A 16,478-nucleotide genomic window follows, 5' to 3' on the forward strand; every position below is an offset into this window, starting at 1 on the left:
CATGACTCAGTATAACAAATGCTATCAATTTATCATAAAATCAGAAAAAATAAGAAAAAGTTAAACTGTATTTATTCTGAAGCAAACTTTTATCAAAGGTTGCTAAAAATGTGCAAAATAAAAATTTTAATGACAGAATTAAAAAAATCTGAGGTAAAAATATATAATACAATATCCTAAAAATTAATTTTTAAGTAAAAGAAAAATAATTTTAAAAAATCACTTGAAAACTAATTACTGCACATGATATTGAATATCACATTAGCAATAATATCGAAAAGCAATAAAAGTAATTATTTCACATTTAACTGGACTGTAGTGTTCAATGTGACTGATGTTATTACAGTGTCATTTTACAGTTTCTTACTGTAAATGTAGAACTACACTTCGCTGTAATTCATTCAGTTTCTTGTCCTTTTTTTTAAACTATGAAAGATAAAAGCTTTGTCACATTTCCTTTCCTTCTTGCGCCCCACGGTTAGGGGAATACTCTGGCTCTCAACATTTTACCAGCCACCCTGAAGATGAATGCTCATTAATCGCTAGAGGAGTCTGTAGGCCCATTTTACTTACCATTGCACCATGCAACTTTTATAACCTGGCACAGGTGGTGTGGACAGGTAAAAGTCTCAGTGAAGTATCAGGGCCGTGTCTTGGAGATAACAATATTACACAGAGGAAGATGCTGCAACAAGTTTGGACTCAATAGACTTTCTAATGAAAAAAAATCTCTCCCAAATATGTTGAAATACATAATTAATTTAAATTTCATTTATATAGCACCAAATCACAACAACAGTCAGTTTAAGTTGCTTGTGATGTCATTATCAGTGATGTCATACATTAGTTTTTTACCCTGTTAACCCTCAAAAGAGTCTGAGTCATGTTACTTAGCTTAAACTGAAAACCTGAACCTGACATAATAAATGGAATAACAGTTACAACACTTTCAAATGAAGGATTTCAACCTAAAGAAGAGTCTGCGCATGCTTTATTATACAATAAAAATGTACTCCATCTCGCTGTTGATATAGTTCTGTTAGTTTTATTTGCAAAAAACTGTAAATTGCTCTATAAAATTTGCAGTAATTTCTAAGTGAGTCGGATTAAACGATGTTTGCAAATGCATAAATAAATAACCAGAATTATAAATCTAATGGAAAACTGGTTTGTGAATTGATGTCAACTGCCCAAAATTAAAACTGAATATAAAAATTAGCTTTTAAATGCTAATCAGAAAACTATTAATGTTACTTGGTCCATTTCAAACTGAACTAAAGGTTGAATTTAATAGAAGAACCTGTAGGAAAACAGGACCTTGAATGCACTGTAATGAAAATCTATTTCTGTTTGTTGAGTTTAGAAGGTTTTTAAAAAGAAAACACCAAACCATCACTGTTGCTGCTCTGAGATATTTGAGAAAACGCTATATGGGTTGATAATGGAGTAAAACAAACAGCCGAGGCTGGAATGAGACAGAAGAGCGGAGAAAAGATGATGTACATTATGAGAACATGAATGCATAATAAGCGCCTGCAATTAGCCCGGGCCAGCCATTGGCATATTGTAATTAATGCGCTGCCTGTACGTCGCATCAGTCAGAGGAGGCTCAGTCTAATTTGGGCGTGGGACGGGTGGGGGTGCAGATCAGATCCTGGGATAATTGTGGGTGACTCCGGTCCCTCTCAGTCGGCGGGGTGGGACAGAGCTCAGGTCTCCAGAGGACGTTAAAAAACTGCAAATCCCCCCACCCCACCCCTTCATCATTTGAACATGTGCCCTGCAGAGCTCAGCGCGAGAACACAGACCAGGGCAGGAGGGTGTGTGTGTGTGGGGGGGGGGGGGGGGGGGGGCTAGAAAGAGGAAAAAAAGTGTTTTACATTCACAGATGATCCTAATTTGGTGTGGTTTGGAGTGTAATTTAGATCAAACATAGCCATGTAAATGAGTCAGGGTTTTCATAATTAGGTGCCTCTGAAGAGGGGTGGAGAGCAAAGAGGGGAAGAGCTCGGACCACATCAGTAGGTGTGGTGGTGCTGAGGCCGCTCATCCACCAGGCAGGCAATTTTCAGTGCCCCCCCCCCTGCCGAATGTTCGGAGGTGAGAGGGAAACGAGAGCGCGAGCAGCAGCTTCAGCGAGCGAGCAGGCAGGGGTTAGTTTAGGGAAAAACACACTCCCAGCGGCACACGGCAACAAAATAGGTCACTCTGCGCCGATTTGGCTTGTCTGTTTTCACTAAGCAACCGACTCAGCTCAGTGTTTGGTACAGAGGAAGGAACTGGCCCGCTGCCAGTGCGCACAAGAGGCCTGTTTTCCCCCCAGTGGGGCCTGTTGATTGAGGATTACCACACTGAAATATTACGGGTATTGTGTAGGTGTAATGTTTACATTTGCATTTCGTGGCGGAACAGCTCACAATGAGGAGCAACAGTAGAATGAGACTTAATTTCTATCAGCAGTATTAAAATCAGCCAACAGGAGGACGGCTGTAGATGCACACACACACACACAAAGGAGTGAGCGTACACACAGAAATAAAAATGAAGTCAGGCAGTGAGCAATTAAACAGATGTGAATAAATAATGGATAATAAAATTGGATAAATAAAATAAACAATGAAACAGTAATGCATAATGGAGGAGCTTTAAAAAATAATGCACTGTGTAGGTAAGTAAGCAATCTAAATAATGAGATAACTAAGCAAATGATTATGTAAGACACGCGAGAGCTTTAAGAAACATGCCGTCAGCTCGTAAGAAGGTGAGAAGGTAAAAAAACACAAGCAAATAACAAAACAATCCTAGATGTGAGACCAAAATATATAATTTAATGGATAATCTTTAAATAAACACAATATAAGGTAACACTTTTTAAGATTTTAGAATATCATAAATCAATTGTAAATTGATAGGTTATTACATTTGACTCAATACTTACTTTACTCTTAGCAAACAATGTTTAACTAATGGTGTGTACAAATAATTAGTTATCTGATACTTTATGTTCATTTATGTCTTTAGTTTACTAATTATATGAAATTATATAATGCGTTAGGATATTGTTGTATCTCTGTAGTATCCAATGACATCATGTATTTTTTAGTCTGGAAATCCCAATTTGAAAAATATCTCAGTTCACTTGTAAACACATCAAGCACGCCAAAGCAACAGGTGACAATTTGACCATAAAAATCTAGAAATGTTGGCTAATCAGAAGCTAAAAACAATAACACGGTCTAAGGTTAGAAAAGATGATAAAGATGCAAACCTTTGAGGTTTGATGGCAAAATCTTTGTCTTCTTTGTCCACATCTTTCACTCTTAAACATGTACTCGTGAACATGTGGACAGGAATGCAGCCTCGTGGCAGTTCATGAAATAGTCATGTCTCATCAGTCCACGGGATATTTTCTCAAAGGTCTTAGTGGTTTTCTCCTTGGAGCTCTCCCATGGATGATTATTGAATTCTTATTGTTGAATCATGAACTCTGACCTTAACTGAGACATGTGAGGCCTGCAGTTCTTTAAATGTTATACTGGGGTCTTTTCTGACCTCCTGGATGAGCCGTCAAAGCTCTTGGAGTAATTTTGGTCGGCCGATCACTCCTGGGAAGGTTCAGCACAGTTCAAAGTTTTCTCCATTCATATATAATGGCTCTCACTGTGGTTCACTGGAGTCCCAAAGCCTTAGAAATGGCTTTGCAACCATGTCCAGACTGACAGATTTCACTGACTTTGTTTCTCAGCTGTTTCTTCAGATTGTGGCCTGATGTGTTGATGTTTGAGATCTTCATTTTCTTGTTTGCCATAGTGACACATCACCAGGTTGACAAAATTGGGCAACTGCCTGAACTTTAGGTAACCGGGCTCTTTGAATCTTTGAATTCTGGTGTTTTCAGTCCCTTTGCCACAGATGTATGAAATCAAGTGCCTGAGCAAAAGGTTAATGGATAACTTTTCTATTTATTAACAGTGATGATTATAGTGAATTTAGCCCAACAGAAAAGCAAAGACAGTGAAATAAAAGCAGCACGTTGAGTCTATATTTGTTTAAAAGCTTGTATATTCTCCATGCACTTTTTTGTACTCTAGTGCATAAAGGTGAAGCTGCTCTCTCTTTTTCCTGTCAGTCAACATGCAGCTTCAAAATAGGACCATTTGACTGGATGGATATTTAAAATTAGGCTGCAACTTCTACAGCTGAACCCACACACAGAAAGCAGCGGTTGATAGATTGTTAAGTGGAGCTGCCAACACGCAGAAACTGCAGCTGTAACCTCGAGAAAAGCCTGAACTCTGGCGCTCCGAAAGCCGGAGCTTTTCGCCGCCTGTCTGTCTGTACTTTAAGATAAGAATCACATTCTGGGGGGGGTTCTGCTCTGCGAAAGTATGCCAAGAGCCTCAAAGTATGTCGGAAAACGCATGTGATGTACAGTTTACTAACACAGTTCCGGTTTGTCGGCGGGTTTGAAAGTACAAACAGTCTTCAGTTTTTTGGTGCCAGAGTGTGTAAAAAGTTTACGCTATAACTCTTTTGGTAGCCAGTGAGAGGCCAACGAGGCCACCTGCACAGAAGGTAAATGCAACATGTCGGGATTGTGAAGCTCCCTAGGGATGCTGGGATAGCCACATGGCCCGCCAGATCTGCCAGGGTGGCCCCGGCGACACCCGGCTGGGTGCCGTGCTGGGCGGCACACAGCTAAGCCTGGGGATTAGCTCACGGTGCCACCTATCTGATGAAAGCAGAGCCAATGGGATTGTCTTCCCTCTCTGCGTTTATGACCACCCCCTCCTTCTCTCTCTCTCTCGCTGCCTCTCTACTATCTCGTTTGCTACTCTCTTTGTTTCTGGCAGCAGTGGAAAGCACATACATGCTACCATGCTGGTAGTAAAATGTACTCTTGGCTCTGATCTCATATTATCTTGGATTGGGAAGTAAAAGCCTGTCCAAGGAAAAGGACGTTACCTCCATGCTCCATCTGAAGAGTTGACTTGCCTCATGTGATGTGACACCTCCTCTTCCCAAATGATTGATAGCCCACATTTAAAACAGATTATGGTACATTTTAAAGGACAGTCAGTCCATTAAACACCTCACTGATGAGATGATTGAGAGCTTCAAACTGCAACCTTCACATCCTTCGTATGCTTTGGTACATCGGGAAGAGGGTTGATGATGAGAGGACATGGATGAGGTATTCGTTTCAGCATTACACATATCTTCCAGGACGTTCTCATTATCAAACACGTCATTTCCTGTATTCTGGTGATCTTGTATCTTGAAATGTGCTCATAAATACATTTGACTTGATTTAACGTTGCCCCAGGAAGTTCAGGATTAGTGAAGAGGTGACGATAAAACATGAAACAAGGGGAAAAGGGAGACAGTTTAGCTAAGACGTGGACGAGCTGCTATCAATGTCTAAAAGAAAGAATAACAGAAAAACCTAAAGGTTTGTTAAAGAAGAACAAATCATGCTACAGTTGCTACACATGCATGGCCGATTGATAGGTGGCTGCTGGGTAACATGATGGCGTCACAATATGACAGGCATAATTCAAGTTTTGTGAATATAAGTTAGATGTTACTGTGGAGAAATCAAAATGATAGAATGCTTTTATAAGGTGCTGTGGGCACATAAACGCTACAGAAGGGTTATCTGCACTTGTTAATAAGTGGTTGTTGATGTTTTGCAGACACATGACCACGTGATTTTAACTTGTCCGCTATTTTGGTGGTGTGATAATCATGGTGACTGTATAGGGTCAAGTAAATAAGGCCCCAGTTACACAGGCCTAGAGATCTGTCTGCAACCAGATTAATGACAATTGCTGGGTAAATAATGACCAAACCCCAGTTACACAGGCCTGCTGACCAGTCAGTGACCCTCTAACAACCACCTGCTACTAGGGAAAACCTTGTATTACCCAACTGGTTGGCAAAAACCTCCTTGGGATTGCTTTGGTTACTAGCATATTGCTGTTTTTGTAGTTTGAATGGAAGTGATGGACTACACACACTGTCCAGCTGCTCTCCATTGCTGCAGTGAAACTGACACAAACTGGAAGGCAAAACTTCTCCATTTCCCACTTGTCTCACACTTTTCAAAGTTGTATCATCACTCAGCTGTTAGATGAGGTAGTACTCGGATGGATGCATCAGGGTCAACTTAGGGTTCAGGATTTTGCCCAAGGATATGTTGACAAACAGTCTAGAAGAGCCGGAGATCGAACGAGCTTCAGAAGACTGTCTGCCTTCCAATTGGTAGATGACCAGACTCCATTGGTTGTGGCTACCTCCTGAGCCACATCTAGCCTTCACGTGTGATGAGCACATGAGTCAACTCTGTATTGTCTAGGAGGAGTTTGCAGACAGAGAGACAGAACGAGATTTGGTGGGTTATGGAAAGATGCACAAGTTTGCATTTAAATATCCACCAGACAACGCAAGATAACACCTAAAGATGTAGAATAGACATTATCTTCCTACTAGTCTGAAAGAATGTTTTGTAAGCAAGTCTAAAGGTTTGCACAAAGAAGAGTTCAGCTTTGCAGAGGAGAAACTAAAGTCACACAAGTTCAGAGTCCTTGTAAACAACTTCCAACCTAGCCTTTAAAAAATACTGTGTACATCCTCAGTGTCCCTAATGTAATGACTGCTTTTGTTTTCTGCACCGATGATCACGCTTAAAGGGGAGAATCTGGTCATTTTTACACAAAAGCCAATTGATTGGGAGAATTTTAACACCCTGTGAAAATGGCTCTTCTGAGAAAATAAAAATGGTGATGTCATTGCCGGTATCACTGCTTTGTGATGGGATGCTGCCTTTTCTTTTTTACAAGATAGGCTGAATTGTGGAATCTAAAAGAGGTTTTAGTGAAAAGGTGCTGTTGGTGCCATTGTGACTCCAACAAAGGACTAGGCCTAATCATTGTCTAGTAAACGTGGCTGTTAGTTGGCAGAAATGATCAAACTTTGACTGTAGAGGGGAAAACTCTTCTTTTTGTCATAGTTATAAGAGAGTTGCTATCATTTTTTTGGACACTGGTTCACTTTTATGGTGTCTTGCAAGAATCATGGTGCTGGGAGATGTTTTGTAAAATGATTGAAGTTATGTAGACTCATGTAGATTTTGATGGCAGTCATGCTAACTTGTTGAAGGTCGTTTGTCAGGCGTACTCATTAGTGGTGATGTCTTTCCTTACACCTCACACCTAAGCTTCGCCATCTTTATTCCGTCCACCTTACATCTTCTTCCACTCTTAATTAGCAAAAGTTTGTGTCCTCATGTCAAACCGTCAGATGTTCTGAAGCCATTCTGAGTGACTAAAAGCAGGTTTCCTGTTGATAATAATGAGACGCGCAGAGGGATCTCCCCTGTGCTGTATAATGATGTGTCCTTGGTGTCAGGTAAAATGAGGCCACAGAGTTGTACGACACCTCTCGCACACTTATATCTTCTCTGTGTTTGGTATTTTGATACCGAATTGAGAAATCGCCCTTCTTCACAAAATTCCTTCTACAAAAATGTGTACATTTGATCTACAATTAAAGATTAATTCCAAAATATCAGCAGGTATCAGCGGTTCACTTTAACCTTCTTTGGTTAAAGTGAAACTCACTTCAGATTATGACAGACGTTATTAGGTAGCTGAAGAACCTCCACTATTAAAATAGCTCAGCTTTTGAGGACATAATCACTTATGCGTTTGAAAAGTTAAGCTCTTCTCCTTCACCCAGAATAGATATATGACACTTTGTAATGAAACCCTTCAAGTTCCACTCTGAAAATGACCTGCCATTCAAACAAATTAGATCTAAATGAAGCTGCTTGAGTCTGTCCATCCTTCTCCCATGTCATCTCTGCATGAGCCAACATATCTGATGCTCTTTAATTAAAGTTCACATGATCTACTGGATCTACTGTATGCTCATAAAGTCACTCTGAATCCTGTTGTAGCTGGAGAAGATCAGCCAGGCTGTTAGACTGACAAAAATATCAGGGTTTGCTTTCAAAAGATACATTTTTGAGCAATCTTTGATGCCCTTAAAGTTTGTGTGTAATTGCAAAACAGACTTGCATCTTATAATGAAGGTAAAGTCAGCATATTAAGTATAAAGTAGTCTATCAACATTAATAATGTAAATAACTGAATTCTTTAATCATCAGACTACTCTGCAAGGGGCATTTATGATTATCTGGTACTGAAACTTTGCAATTTCATGCAGAATTTAATGTCTGCGTTTATGAAATTATACATATATATGACCATTTACTTTTTTTACTTTATTAGCCACAAATTAGATCATTTGTGAAGTCAAAGAAGAAACTATCTATTAGCATGTATAGGCCTGCTTAGAAACAAAGCAGCTGTAAAGCTCTGCAGGCCACTATGAGTCCTGCAGGTTTTTGTCGAAATGAGTCAAAGCCATGGTTGTGATTAAGAAAATGATGAAGAGCGGCTTCTTCCCCACATTAAAAGGAACCAGCTGAGGTGGTTCAAGCATCTACTAGCATGTGTCCTGGATCCCTCCTTGGCAAGGTATTTCAGATATGTGCAGATTTTACATAATGTAAAGAATCCCTCACGGCAATGATAAATAAAGGTTAAAATGTTGAAAAAAATAACCGTTCATGTTTTTCTTTTCCATGTTCGTGTTCATCAGCCACTGTGGAGATGGGCGTAAGAGCCACTTGTGGCTCCTGAACCACAGGTTCAAGACCCCTGGTGTAGACTAAGGATATTTAAGCAAGACGTTTGCATTAAACCTAATCAGGTTTTTACAGCTCATTTTGTTTAATGATTGTCTCGCTTTATTTCCAAAATCTCCTCAGAATTGTTTATGAGTGAGCTTTTAAGATGAAATTCTCAAAGACATTCTCAAAAAATAAAGATATACAGACTAAAGAAGAACAGTGTTGCATCATCGGCATAGAATTGCATTTAAAAAACATAAACAGTTTACATGTAGTTTCTTCCTTTTTTTGCTTCATGCACTCTAAATGTAAGTTATTGTATTAGATTTAGTATGAAACCTTTACACTTTAAAAAGACCAAACTTGAGCAACCAAACACTGATAAATACATATAATAAATTATCCATGCACTTAACTAATGGACTCGAAATTGTGAACTGTGTGTTTTGTAACTGTTTCGGTTTGTTGCTTTTTACTAATAGGTTTATAGTCATGCTGCAGACCTTCGTTCATCTGACAAAGTATTTCACTCATGAACCAACATAAGTCACCTTCTAAATCTTTCCCCACCGTGTCCTCCTTTCCCATCTCACCCCACCTTCCCTCCCTCACGGAGCGACCTGAGGCCAAGCACAGAGGGAATGGGGCCGCCAAGCACATAGCACATGGCTTTGGGTTTGGGGACAACAGAAGTCGAGATCCCTGCAGGGCCCTTCAGCTCTTACAAGGCTCTACCACCACACACACATACACACACATATACACTCCCCACTCAGCACATACCTCGGGCGTATGGGGAAAGCACACAGTGTCCCCCCTGGGAGAAGTGAGGCGACAGGGACTGCGATTCCTCAGAGCTATACTCCCCTTTATACCCCCCTTCTCCACCTCTTCTTCTTCTCCTTTCCCTGCAGGCTACGCTCTGCACATGTTATACGACAGACAGCCTCATGCTGCATTACCCATACACCTCTCTGTCCGTGTCTGCCTTGCTTAAAGCCATGTTCACTGATGTAGCATCAAAAGTGGGGCACGAACATAACACTCAGAGACACATGAAAAGGATGGAGATGGTATAAAGCCATCTACTTTATTGTTTGATGAATATTAGATGTCATCTAAAGGTGGAACTTGCAAGCTGGGGTAAACCAGGGAAGAAGAAAGATGCAGTTTGAGTAAAAAAGGATGCACAGAGGGAAAGACTTTTGGAGAATCTGCCTTTTCCCACCGACGTGGTATGAACGTCCTAACTGGAATTTGCCTCTCCACCAAAAAAAATGAAGAATGGTGGCAGCTCTAAAAAGCTAAGACTTCTCCACAAAATTTCTGGTCCCATAAGCAGCATTTTCATTTTCACTCGCTCTAAGGAGAAAAGGCCACAATGAAAGTGCTCTTTGTGAAACGTCAAACCCAGCTTCCCCTGTGTTACACTACGGAAATTTGGGTCACAGTTCAAGACTTCCTGCTACGTGCTCCAATCAGTGTTTACAAATGCAGACAAATACAGCTAGCATATGATTTTGGGTTCTCTATTTATCTGCATGGAACAAAAGCTTTCTCAAACATGATTGTTCGATAGATCAAAAACTCCAAGCGGACTACAAATGGAAACCAGGAAGCTTCTACGTCCAAAAATGACCTCCATGTCCTACAGTTTCTGCAGATTCATATAGCGCTGGCTCTACTCTAATGTGGTTCTAATGGCAAAATCAAACGTATACAACGTTTGATTGGAGTTTTTATTGTCATGCAAGGAGCAGCATCCAGAACTGAAAAATTAAACTAAAGTGCCAAAAAGTGTTCCTCTAGTGGCCACTTGAGGCTGTGTCCAAAACTGAATCAATCCCCTTAGACTCCCATGTTAAAACATCTAACTTTACAGTAGACATAAAAGAAAACACAGCTCGGGGCATTAATGATTTTTTTCCCCCTTCATAACCATAATGCAGGGTTTTACATTTTATTTAGACTTTAGCTAGAGGTGTAGCCACTCTGAGGTACAGGCAGCTACAGTTGCTTTCTGCCAGGCTTTATTGCAGCTAACTGGGGTCACTGATCTCGATCTGTAGATCATGTCTGTGCTGTTTGTGCTTTTGGGGGCATTTTAATGGAAGTACTGACAAATGAGATGCCCTGCTGTGTGTCGCAGCTCATCCAAAAGGTTTGGGCTTCAATTTAGAATGAAAAAATTGGTTTACTTTTTTGTATACATTTTTTTTTTTCATATCTTACTTGGAGCTAATTAACTGTGTGTGCATGTCTCAGCATTGCAGCCATAAAGTTAAAGGATGGAGCTCTAATATGTAGTTATAGAGTCATAAAGTTAATAAGCTTTTATTGCTCTATTATATGTCAATTACAATAGAATGAAAGACAAAGAAATATCACAAGCTAAAACATATATGATTTAAAAGTATAAAATATATCATTTTGCATCATAATACCAAAATAATAATATGCTTTACTATTTTTTCAACTTCTTTTGTAACACAATAAATTTGAAAATCATTAATTATTGGCATTAAAGGTGTTTTGATGAAAGAACTTGCACATACTGGTGGATTTAGCATTAAAGAACAATAAATAAATATTGTTTATTTATAAAACAGTCAATGTAAACAAAAGAAAAACACATAAATGCTACAACTACCCTAAATTAACAGTACTGTCAATTACCAAAATAATTTCTTATGTTTTTGTAATTTTTAATAACTGAACAAAAACAGTTTTTCTGGTTTAGTTTTAGTGGTTGAATGTTTATGTCTGATTAACTTTTGTCTTCTCAGAGAATTTCAGCACGTTGGCTCAAATTTGAGAGGAAAAATATTCCAGAAACATTTCTAAAATACTTATTATTGTATATATAATGTCAACAATGCAGATGTTACATAAACGTGACGTCGTCATTCACGTACACATAACATGGAGGTAATGCTGTGAAATTTGAGGTCAGCTACTGCACACATTGTTTACATTTATACTAGATTAGTACTGCAAATATCAGAATTAAAAGCACAATCAGCTTTATTGACCAAGTATAGTCGTCACCTGAGGCCAAAGCATCAAAACCCCTCAGTAGCAACATTATGTGGGTCATGAACACATTTTTCTATTTACGAAAGAGAGCTTCTGTGTTTCTTTGAAAAGTAACACGCCTAACAGAGTCGGGGAAGTTCTCAAAAAATGCCAAGGGACACACTATAATTTCTGATAAACATCTGCAGAGCTGAGTAAAACCTGCATCTCCTCAACAATCCTGTGTTTTATACCTGCAAGTGAAGCGTTTTCATTCTTGTAAAAAGAAAGAAAAAAGGTTGTATAAAAAATTAGATTTTCTGCATATCAAGGCGATGAAAGAGTAGGTAAACTCATTGCTATTAATCCCCGAGTCTCTGCAAGTGCGCAACTGACGGTGCTTTTAAAGAGTCTTTAAAGCAGTTTCACTCACATCCCCGGGGAACTTTAAAGTCACATCAACCGCTGCTTTTATGAGCCCTTCTCAGAACAAAAACGGATGACATTGAACGCGCTAAGATCCAATATTCTCAGAGATGAGTGTACATAAAGACCAATGCTCATCCGCGTCTGCTTATTTGCTCTTACAAGTATTAGTTTTTGTATTAGATTCCCGCGCTCAATATGGGCTCGTTTTGAAGTTAAAGTCCCCACTTTTTAGAAGCAGCAAAAGTTGGAACAAAAGCACAGGGGTGATTATTATTATTATTTTTTTCCTCTACTACTCAGATCCGCAGAGTTCATTAGCTCTCTCATAATGTGCCGATGTGGCGATAAAAAACGTGAGCCAACAAAAAGCGCAGAGCCTTTTTCTGACACGCCATTAAACTGTGATGCATTACCGTCGCTGGGAGTACTCCGTCTAAGTTTTTCCAGTTGAAAGGTCAACGGGTAGACATGACAGCGCTGCGAAATGGTGTGCTGTACGTTTTCTGATTCTCCCTGTAGTTAATATCTGTCATTTTGAGCAAAGGTGGAGACGTCTGATGAATAAAAGGAGCACGAGTGGCCTTCGTCGTGCCGCTGAGGAAGGAGGGTTTGGGTTAGCCATCTTTAATTGACATAACCTGTTTATCTGTAATAGTCCTTGAGCTCCTGTAACCTCACAATAAAACAGCCCGCTCATTTTTCTACTCTTTTATCTGCAAAACCGAGTTGTTATCACAATATATGAAGCGTCGGCCGGTATCCTCCATCATGACTACTTCTAATGGCTTTTAAAGTAGTTACCTGCGAAGTCCTGACATTTATTACGATCATTTTCGAGGACCGACACGGCACAAAGGTCTGCTTGCTATCAGGAGGCGACATCATTATGAATTATTGTTTGCGGCCAAGGTAGAAAATTGTACTTTGTGGCTCCGTTTCCCCCGTGATAAATCAACCAGTCACTTTTCACATCTCGGACTCTCAAAGCTGCTGAGCGTAGGACTTTTCTGCCCCCACCTCTCTCTCCACTCACTATTTACCCGTTTTCTTCTCGTTTCTCTGCCGCCGTGAAAAAGCTTCCTGCAGGTTGCTTGCTGCTACTGCTACTTTCTGCAGATCTTTGCTCATTCCTGATTATTTGAGACTTTTTAAATGTTTATCCTAATAGCCAGGAAAGGAAAAAATACACAGGCGACAGGAAAATAATAAGACAAAGAGAGGCCGTATTTGTCAGGCGCTATCTGATGGCTGTTAACACGCTTCCTGGACTGTCTGTCAGCTTCGAGAGAATGAGAGGTGAAGCAGCACAACTTTATCCACCGGCTACATCTCCTCTGCTAAAGTAATCCTCTGTGTGGCGGCGGCGAGATAAGGCCTGCACACTCGCTCACAGCCTCAGTGAAGCAGAGTCCGAGTCGGGGTAAAGTGAGGTGATCATTGCTCACTGGGAGGAGCTGGAGTCTCTGGGTAGTACACTGATCTTCTGTCAGAGCCAGGGTCACAGAGACGGGGAAAGAGAGATGGACCAGAGAGGAAGAAGAAGAACGAAGTGGTAGAAGAGTAAGAACAGGATTAAGAGAATTGCTTGGCAAAGTGTTATCTTAGGACTTTTCAGTGTATTTTACACCAGGAAGACTTGTGTTGCAAGTTGTTAAGAATTGATTATGCTGTGAGAGTGGGTTGGTTGTTACTGCTGAGACTTATGACTCATTACCAAACTGTAGGACTTAATATTACTTATAGCTGTAAAAATACAGGGCAAAATGAAGGGCCAGTGGTGGTTTATATACTAATAGTCAAGTCTAATGGAAACCAAAGTAATAATCACATTACATTCATCTGTAACTCAGTACTATAAGTGAATACTGTATTACAGTAGTGTGCAAAACTCTGAAAACAACACTCTTTTCTTTATATGTTGCAAGGAAAATAGGAAACATTAGCAAACATTCATGTAAATATAGTATATAGGGCAAAAAAACAAGTGTTTGTTCAATTCTTTCCTGCTTGAAAGTCAAAGTGTGACCACCTTTATTCTTCAGCACAGTCTGAACTCTCTTAGGCAGCTTTCTTGTTGTTTCTTTAAGTAGTCTTCAGGAATAGTTCTCCAGGCTTCTAAAGGACATTCAAAGTTCTTCTTTGGATGTTTCTGCCTTTTGTTCTGTTCAAGATGACCCAACACTGCTTCAATAATGTTGAGGTCCGGGCTCTGGGAGGCCGATCCAGAGTGTTCCACTCTGTGTTTTTCTATACAGGTATGATTTTACTGAATTGGCGGTGTGTTTGCGATCATTGTCTTCATGAAAAATTAAGCTGCTGCCAATCAGACTCTTTCCAGGTAGTACTACATGGTCGAAAATCAAAATGTGATGGTACTTTTCTGTGTTCACACTTCCATCAGTTTTGACAAGATGAAATGCAGCCATGACAAAGCCTCCACCGTCTTTACAGATGGCTGTAGACACTCACTGTTGTACCTCTCTCCTTACCTTCTCTGTACATACTGACGATGATGATTTGAGGAAAACATTTCAATTTTGACTTCATTCCCCTACTAGATTTATTATGACTGATCTGCTTTAATTTGACATACCTCAGCCTTTTCTCCCTGTTTCCCTTCCTTAAGAATGGCTTGCGACCATTTCTGATGAGGTTTCAGTGAACAGTAGGCCAGATTCTCAGGAAATAGAGAAAGTTTGTGTTGGTCTTTTCACACTTGGCGAGTGTTTGTAGACGTGCCAGTGTCTTCCATGCCAAGTACAGGTGACCACAACAACCTCCCAGTGAGAAAAGCAATCGCAAGGAAGTTTTTTGGTGCAGCACGATATATCTTTTTGCAACCAATTTCACTTGGTGATACCCAGCCTCCACTCGCAACTGGTTAAGTAAACATGTTTCCATAGCGACTGGTGGTTGCCACAAGCCACTTGTTCTCTGGGTCTGCATGACTGAGGTCTTTAAACAACTCACAAAACTAGAAGGAGCTTGTTATATGATTATGGGAACTAGGCAACACTACACATCTCAATTATTGATTGACTGATTATTTGGGAGCTCTAATGTTTAATTTTTATTCTTTTGTTTTTGATGATTTGGATTATATTATTTTTGCGACCAATAATGATATTTATTTCAATTTAAAGTCTTCCTATTATATTTTTAATGTGTTGTTTTTACTGTGATTTTTCTTTCTTTCTTTCTTTATTTGTCGTTGCTTTGTGCGTGTTTCATTTAAATTATGTTTTTTTTTATCTTGCTGTTTATCTCTTTAGATGTGTATTTTTCATATATTCGGATTTGCTTTGACTTTAAAGCACACTGGACTAACTGCTGTTGTTTGTAAATGTGCTATATGAATAGCCGTGACTTTACTTGAGAAAGATGGAGGAGGAAAAATGGGAAGACGAGGCGGCAACACAGAGGAAAACAGATTAAAAAGAACAAGTGTGGAAAGACAAATGAAGAACAAATGAAGACAGAAGAAGAGAAAAGCAAAATGAAGGGGGTGAAAGAGGAAAACTGAAAGCAGAGGGGGCCAAATTAGAGCTGAAAAGAGGAGAAAGTAGGAAAAAAGATGGATGGTGCGTGTTGCGTGGAGAGAGAGGAGGGAGGGAAACTAATTGGAAGAAGAAGAGAATGTAACAATAAGGAAGAAAGAGTTGAGCTGTAACAAGAGAAGAAGAGGGAGAAACATGTAAAAGTGGGATTGAGTTTGCAGGAAGCAGAGAGAAAAATGACAAAAAAGGGGGGCGAGGTGGGGAGAAAGAGCTTGTTGGAGTAAGGAAATTAAAAAACTGAAGAAGAAGAAGAAGAAGAAGAAGGAATAGAGGAAAAAGGTAAGTCGGAGGAGTAAATACGCAGGAAAAGTGAGACAGGAGGGGAGGCCTGTTCCTCTAGACTCACTACAAAGAAGGTAATTAACAATAACAAAAACCTTGCTTCCCTCACCTACTTCAAATAGACCGCCGCGGGTTCCTGCACAGCTTTACCTTGATGTTCTGCAGCAAGCCGGCGCCCGTGGTGACGAGCTTTACCTTCTTGTGCATTCTGATCACTCCGCTGCTCTCCAGCACGATTAGGCCGATTAATATTAATGGCTTGGCAGTTTTCTCTCTGCTGATCAGAGCTCTCGGTTGACTGGTTCCCAGCGTGGCGCCACACCTTGCTGTAGGTGACTGTCAGGTTTGATTACGCCCAGATTAAGGGCTCTCTTTCCCGCTGCCGTTGTTCGATATACCCAGATAAGCTGCATAAGCGCCGGACGATTATTCACTGTCGGAAAGCATCGAGAGGTGAGACTGTGAGGTTTGACAGTGCCGGAGATTGGCTTGCACTG

Source organism: Oreochromis niloticus, linkage group LG23 (assembly GCF_001858045.2).
Source record: "Oreochromis niloticus isolate F11D_XX linkage group LG23, O_niloticus_UMD_NMBU, whole genome shotgun sequence".
Classification (NCBI taxonomy): Eukaryota; Metazoa; Chordata; class Actinopteri; order Cichliformes; family Cichlidae; genus Oreochromis; species Oreochromis niloticus.